Genomic DNA, 8,567 nt, shown 5'->3' with positions numbered 1-8,567 from the left:
ACTGCAGCTCCATAGTTCAAACAGCTCCTAGGATGTGGCATGCAACTGGCCATCACAACTGTGAATGGTTGAGATGTTTTTACTGAAACAATCATATTTTGTGAATATTGCCCAGGGATGTCTATAAGACTGCAGTAAAATGTAAATTCTGTAATTCCCCTTGTTCCTTCAACAGCTTATCTAACAAGGGTCCTAGTAAATTTTTCTTCTTTCTGCTGAGTGACTGCTTATTGAAATAATTCAGACTGTGAAAATCTACACTGACTGACCTAATAGCTTTCTCTCTTTCTGCTGTCTATAATCTGACATGTGCCAGAAACCTCTCAAGTAAATATAATAGCTGAACTATATAACCATGTTGAAACAATAAAGCACATTTTACATGGATAGGAATATGAATTTATTTCAATGGTAAACAGAATTTCTTTTTTTTTAACACACATTCTTAATTTTTTAAAACATAATTTTTGGAAAGAAAGGGCAATATTTTCTGAGCTTTGTAAAAAAAAATCCAAAAGTTTCAAAGTTTGTTCTTTCCCCTAAAAGAAGAACGAATGACTCTACACTGGTAGGTTGCATTTATTGGGATAAAAACCCCCAAAAATCTATGAACAAAACCAGTTCTGTCATCATGATATGGATCAAATATGTGGGGAAAGGTTTGCAATCAGCTTTCTCAGGGTGGGGAAATATGAACACCAAGTCAATGACCTGCAGAAACACATGAAAGCAGTAGCATGAGGCAATCCAAACTCAATCACATCTGCTAATCACTTCTCCAGAACAGGCTGGGGTCTGTCACAATATATCCTGTGGGTGACCACCTGCTCCGTATGACAATGGCCAGTCCTCACTTGTCAGCTTGCACTTGGCTCGGCATCTGTGCCCAACAATACCTGCTGGGGCATGCAGCTGTGCATGGGGTCTCAGAACAGCTGGCACAAACATGAACAGTGGTCACATCCCATGTTCACTTCCAGTCTTGCGACACCTGCAACAACAGGCGAGGAAGGTGTGCCTGACCTAAGCAAAGAAACTGGGTACTCGTGCACTGCTGCAGTTTATCTGTCACTCCAAAAAGTCCACAAGGCCACAGGATTTAAAGTAGCCGGTGCCACTGCCTCTGCCACAGCCACTTTGGAGCTCTCACCCTACACTCGGGAGAGCTTTCTGAAGAGCTGCAGTAGCCTGCTCGGTGTATCGCGTCAGACACTGTTTTACCCAGCTTTCATCCTGTGGTTCAAACATTTGCTCCGTAAGAGACTGGCAAGGATATACTGTTATATTGACCTCCTGCTTTCCCCTATGCCTTCCAGGAAGATGAGAAATGTACATGTTGTTCCTCAAAAAAACCCACCATCAAGCACTGACATGAATTAGATCTTTTTATACAAACAAAGTTTCTATATTGCACTTGCAGTAATTTAGCTGTAAATGTCTCAAAGGATTCAATCTGATCGTAGAAATGAAAGTAAACCAGCTGGGGTAATTGATATACTTGCTGCCATCTGAATACCTCATGATCAGGCCACACTTTTCTGCATATTTTTCTGTCACATGAGGGAGGAATAATAAAGCAGAGCTACTGCTAACATCACAACTCACTAAAAATGAGACTACAATTAGTGTGGAAGTCCTCCTCTCCTGAGGGGAAACTGGCTTTGAAAGGAAATCTGGGAATAGGCCAAAGATATGGTAAGGTAATGTATCATGTGCAAAGAAAGTGGACGTCTTTCCAACATATTCATTACCCTATTCTGTCTTATTCAGAAAAGGTGAAGAGACCTGTCCATCTCTAATCGATACCATACCTCTCACTGGCTTGAATAGATTGGATTATATCTAGAATTTCTGTATGGACCTCACACTATCTTTCTTTGGACTGCCCTGAACACCATCCCCTATATCAACAAGGAACAGTTCAATTGAAAGCACAGGGGATGTGATAAACCTCTTCGTCTAGCGTGCCTGGCAGGGCTCCAGGTGAATCATACACTAAATATAATAGTGCTTTGTTCTCAAGAGTCTATGACCACAAAGCTCCTCGAGGGAAGAAGAACATTATCAGCTTAACAAGCGATGCTTATCTCTGATGAGGCTGCTGCTAGAATTTTTAGGTCGCATTTTCAACTGCTTTTACTTTCAAATGAAGCACAGAGTATTAAAGCACACATCAAAGAGTTGACTTGTTTCCATGCCTCACTTTAAACAATGTGCAAATTCTGTTCCTCTTTTCCTGGAATTCCTGTTTCTAACCAAGCCCATACCTGGTCCTTACTTGCTTCATTGGCTTGCTTTATCTTGTCATTGGGACTCAATGGAGAAAACAAATTGAACTGACCCCTAACACCCTCAGAGGAGTTGTTAGTGGTATGAAAAGAAATGGTTTTCCAGAAGAGAGAGCTTCTTAAAGAGAAGGTACAAAGAGTATTGCTGCTGGGCAAAATGAGCTAGAATCAGGGACAGTTGTGTTAATGCTGTGAAAAAAGGGCATTGGCTGCTTTCAGTCTTTCTTTGTCTAACAAAGGTATACCAAGGAGTTCACAGAGAAATAGATACATGAGTTCTCCAAGAGGACTGACACTGCTTAACTGGTCTAAACTTGTAGAGCAGAAGGGGAATCCTGCAGAGGTGTACATCAGTAGGTGCTTCATTCTCCGTTCTTGCCTCCAAGAGGCAGAGCAACTCCCACACTTTCCCTGGTGGGCTCAGGGGAACTCTCAATGAAAACCCAGTGCCTTAGAATTTATTTTCATTGCATTCAATTTGTTTTCTCACTTGGGAAACCTCAGTCACTGGCACAGGTGAGCATCCTTCAGGAGATGGGAGACCCTCAATAGCTCCTTCTGTGGGCACTATTTTCCAACCACTTCTCTATTTCCTTCTTCAGGGCTGGAAATCATTGGCAGTGTATGCAGCTTTGGCCAGTCCAACAGTTTCTGATAAGTCACTCACTAAATATTCCCCTGTAACCTCAGTATGCTCTCACGTAGTATACAACGCAGAGCAGGTCCAACAGTCTTTATAAGCATTGCAGTTCAATGCTGGCTTGCCCTCAGCATGACTCTGTGGTGGACATTTTTGTGGTCTGCAACTACAACTTTATTTCTAGTCTGTGCGAGGAGCTAGGCCTTCATGGGCTAAAAGAGGAGAAGTAGTGCAAAAAATTCTTGACAACTTACAGGAGCCTTCATACACGATTGTTCGAAATTAGTAAACAAATTGAATTATAACAATTTAGATAACAATACCCACCTGCTCCCATGACTATGGTCTATGTCACTATGGGAGGTCGTGCTGAAGGTTATGTTAAGCTTCACTATAATCAAAACACATTGTCTTCATTACATGGAAGTTATAAATACTCTGCTGTTTTTCATAAGTTTCCATGAATCACCATCCACCACGCTGCACACAGAATGAGGTCTTCTCTTCTTTCTCAGAGAATGAAGCCAAAACACTTTATCCTGGACCTAATATTAACCTCATTTTTTTCAAGTGAATTTCCTGGGTTGTATCAATTCCAGCATTTACTATGTTTTTTATTGATAGTAAGATCCAAACTTTGGCACCAACAAAAATGGAAGCTTGTCGTGGTTTGGGCTGGGCTGGCCACTAAAACAAACAACAGATGCTGTCGTTTACTTCTCGTCCCTTCAGAGAAGGGGGACGATCTCCCTTCAGGGAGAGAAGAATGAGAGAGAGTTATGAGTTGAAAAGAAACTAAGCTACTTTAATGAAATATTAATAATTAAATAATAAGTAAGAAAAAGATAATAATATTATTAAGAAAATAATGAAATATATACAATATATACCAAACCGTATTGAGCTTCCAGGATGACGATCACATCACTGGCAGGCAGTGGGAAAGTCCCAAACTGGACTCAGCAACGGATGGGAACTGGATTCAGGAATACACAGATCAGGATCGCAGGCAGACGAGCAGAGTCCTCCTCAGGTGCTGGCCATTGAAGAAGGAGGGCTGACCCTCTGCTCCCTCAGCTTTTATACTGAGCATGGAGCAGATGGGATGCAATACCCTGTTGGTCAGTTTTGGGTCACCTGTCCTGTCTGCTCCTCCCTGCAGTTGGGACCCCACTCCGCTTTTCTGCTTCCGACCCTCCAACGGGGCAAGTAACAAAGTGAGCTGCCCGTGGGTGTTATAGTGATAAATATAAGCAAGAGCCTCTCCGCGTACTATTGCTTGGTATAAATTATAAAGAATGTCTTATCACTGTGGGAACGGACAGTGTCTGAACTATATGCTGTTAATTTCAGAGTTCAGTTAGTTAGAAGAGGCTTAACTGAAAGGTAAGGTTACTGAACAGAAACTTGATTTTGTTTTACCTCAAACCAGGACAAAGCTGGAATGTGAAATCTGAAATCTGAAGTGTCCTAATCCAGCACTGATTAATAACATCTCCACACACATAACCTAGGAAACTACAGTCATGCTTTCACTCTTTGCTTTGAAAGAGCCGAGCCCAGTGCATAACCACAGGTCACAGGAGGTCTCCAGAAGCACTGCCTCAAGTAAAGGAATTCAAAACCAGCAAGGACCAAAGAGCTTGAGTACAGCTAGGATATTGCACACCTTTGAAAATTCAGATGGGATTGCCAGGTCTTGAAGTTAATTTTATAGTGAAGTTGTGACTATAACTTTTCAACAAGACCCAAAGTCTTGCTGAGTCCGAGATCCAGGATTTAGAATTTAGTGGGTCTGAACAAAGGTCTGCGTTGTTCAGTGTCCTATTAGAGAACAGTAACATTAAGTAGATGCCTAGAGAAGACAAACGCCCATATATGTATATTTCTCCCTAATATTTCTAGAGCATCTTCAGCTAGCTCAGGAAATCCCTGTATTTCTATGTACTTTTCACAGTTTCTATGAGATTTTAGTAGATTTCTTTTCTGTGATTTGCCCATTTTCCTCCTGAGCCCACCTACAATTTAAAAAAACCACATTCTTCTATGACTGACATCCACAAACATACCACTCACTGTACAAAGATTTATCTCCTTTCATTTTGAACCACATTCCCTTTAGCTTCATAAAAGACACTTAAACTGAAAATGGCTTCATAGCAATGCTCCTATACCTGATGAAATTTTCTAAATATGACTTGTTCCATCTATAATCTTAAATTTTGTTCTTCCATGTTATAAAAATTGCCATTGCCATCAGTTTCTTTAAAATAAATTTTTAAAGTCTCTCCCTCACTGGATTTTTTTTTTTTTTTACTGTCTCAATTCCTATATTTCTCAGAGGACTACAAGTGGATAGAAACACCTGAAAAGAGAGACCTTTGATGCTTATAGTCCCAAACACTAAACATAGTTAATGTCATTGCAACCACAGGGATGATACTTCAGCACCTATGTGACTCATACTGCTTTTTCTACAGACATGAATCATTTGAATATACTGCTGGCTGAGCTTTAAACTGATCAGCTTGTGGGGTACGTATGTATACAGGAGAAAAATTATTCTTTGGAATAATATGACTGAAAGGGAAGGAGTGAAACTGTACCAATTTACATAGGATGAATACCTGATTTATGCACAGTACTTGGATCAAAACCTGCTTTGATTTTCAGCCCAGACAGGAAATTGATTTGCATCAGTTTAACATAAGTTGGAATTTGACTCTATTTGTTTTCTGCTGGAAAATTTCAACACTCATTCACCACGATACTACACTAAGTATACTTGCTAACGATGTTGCAAAATGTTTTTTAAATGCTATAAGTACAAAAGCTAGTATTTTACCCTCATTTTGCACTCACGTAGGAGATTCCATAATGCAAAGTGCATCCCTGAATCTAGTCCTTTCAGCTAATTTTTTTGTTGTTTTTATCTTACTGCATTATTCCTTTAATAAAAATCAGAATTTTAGTAAATGCAATATGCTGTGAGAATGTTTTCAGATTCTAATTTGGTAGCAGATGTTAAGATGAATATTTAAAAAAAACCCACATAAAATGGTATTAAACAGCATCTTCTTTATATTTACATTTCTAATATGATGCAGCATTTGGTTTTATAGCTGAAACTGTAACCATTAGTATTCTGGACTTAGAATCCTACAGTCTGAGTTCACAGTCCAGTAGGGATCAATAACCCTACATTATCTTGTTTGAGGCAATGATGACTTTTTAAACCTACAGATCTGTGTACAATGTAGACCTGATATTTTGTTAAAATTTCTAGATTCAGATGACTAGCTATTAGGATAACAGATCCCCATCTTCTTGGATCCTGCATTATGGATGTAGGAGGGCTACAACTCTCTCCCTTGGATGTAAACTAAAAGAAAACTAAGAAATTAGGCCTCACCAGTTTTCCACTAAGCCACGTCTGCTTTCTTACATTTAATTAGTCTTTGCAAAGTAACTAAAAATGGCCATTGGAAACTAACAGGCACAGTACTGCCAGCTGCAAATGATAAGACCGGTTCCAGTGTTATATTAGTTTTAGAGAAAAAAAGATGATTTTGTGCTTATTTGCTGAGCACTGGTGGTGTGCATCATGTTTCCAAGCTTTCCTTTGCTAAAAAGTTAACAGAAGTAAAGAAGTTGAATCAGATGAATTTGATTCTCTAAGATCTTGAACTTTCAGTAAACTACCAATGTTGTAAGGCTAAAGATAAAAAATGAAGTTAACCACATTGCCAATATTAAGCATTATAACTCAGCAAACAACCAAAGCAGCAGTCTCCACATATGAAGACTATAGCCTGTTCTCTCTCCTTCCCTAGTACAATCTACAGCAGTATTTTTGAGTCTGGAAACGCTAGTATATACAGATGTTCCTTAAGTTTCTTAAATTAATTTAAAAAGCAATTTTCTGGCTTTAGATTGGATCTTCCCTTGGATACTATCAGTTCCTTTTTGCAAAGACTGATTTTCATTCATGTCTATTTTAATCTCAGTACTGGCCCAGGTATTAGATGATGCTTTGGGGAAAGATCATTCTGTACTAACTTGTTGCAGGAAACTTCTGCGAATCTAGTCCTCACAAGTGTCGTACGTGGGACCTGGGATGAGATGGATCTTTATGTTCCTAAAACGCAGTGATGGGACTGGGATTCTGAGGCAGAGCTTGGGCCACTTCCTTATAATGATCACTGCATAAATGCCTAAAATGTGTATTCATATTGTCTGGGATTCCACAGTCCTTTTCACTCCCTCCTCTTCTGTATTTCCCCTTTGGTTTCTTTACCTGGCTCACTCTGTACCGTTGCAGCTTCTCTCCCCAAAACATCACTCGCTCCTCCCATGAAAGGAACAATCATTGTCTCCCACTGAAAGGTATCGTCCCAGCCAATGCACAAGGAAGGGACGAGGGGAAAGAGACAGAGTTCCTCCTGTTCCCAATCAGCCTCTTACATAAAACACACAGCAAGCAAAGCATCAACACAGACTCTGTCCCACACAGATGCATGGCTCTGCAGTTCCAAATGATATTCCTTGCCTGCCCTCTCTGCCGAGACCTCTGCACAAAGAGTTGTTCTTTCAAATACAGACTCATCAATATTTATCAGCCAGGCTACTGCCAAAGCAAACCGTGAAAAAAGTTTAGCCAGATGCTCCAATTGCCTTATGTTAGCAGAGAGCTCAAACACACAGCTGTTCAAAAACTAAAAGGTATTTTCAGCAAGGCTATGATTTAGGCAGCACTATCTTAAGGGATTTCTAAGCTCACCAGAAGCATGATTTGTGTACCTAACACAAGGGGTTTGCAGAGATAACACATAAATCTATTAGGAAGTAATGATAGCTTTGGTACACACAGCCAATAACGTACTGTTGTAAAAGCTGGGTACCAGGGACCACGGTATAAACATTTTGACTGGGGAGGGCTGACTTCATGGAGAGAGAGGAAAAAGTATAAATCAATCAACAGTTATTCTATCATCTGGTTAAAGACACATATGTGCCAAGATGTGATTTTTTTTTTTTTTTCTTAATTTTCAACTAGCAAGGTTTTATTTCAATCTCATGCAACATTGTGTGGTAATTAAGTTGAAGTAGCAACTGGCACATCTAGCTGGCAGAAGCAGATTATTTGTTTGGAAGATGCATTCACAAAATCAATATGAATCCATTTGGGAAAGTGGAGTAATTTAGAGATATATCCACTATCCTCATTTCAGTTCTGTCTTTACTGAAAACACAGTGTGGAAAGAATTGGAAAGGCAATGTATGCTAAACACCTACATTTAAGAACTTGCCAGACAAAAGTTGACTCTGTAGCTGTTACCAAGCAAATTTTTGCCTGGGTTCATAACTTTATTCTCTTATACCTAGAAAGACTTTCAAGGAGTTTAAGCAAAAATACTTCACATGGAATTCTGTCATAAGTCCTTTGATGAGTTCAAGTTTATTCTATAAACTTATATTCCTCCAACTTTAACTCTCTTTTGGCGGACATCTGACTTCAAGTCTGATACCTAGTTCATCCTAGAAGTTTCCAGAACAGTGACCTCAGACCAGTGACTTATATTTTTTATAAAATATAAAATGCTTTGCATGAGCCACACATTTACAAATACATATTAGCA

The sequence above is a fragment of the Charadrius vociferus genome, unplaced genomic scaffold, assembly GCF_000708025.1.
Source record: "Charadrius vociferus isolate BGI_N301 unplaced genomic scaffold, ASM70802v2 scaffold414, whole genome shotgun sequence".
Lineage (NCBI taxonomy): Eukaryota > Metazoa > Chordata > Aves > Charadriiformes > Charadriidae > Charadrius > Charadrius vociferus.
Note: the sequence above shows the minus strand (reverse complement) of the source record.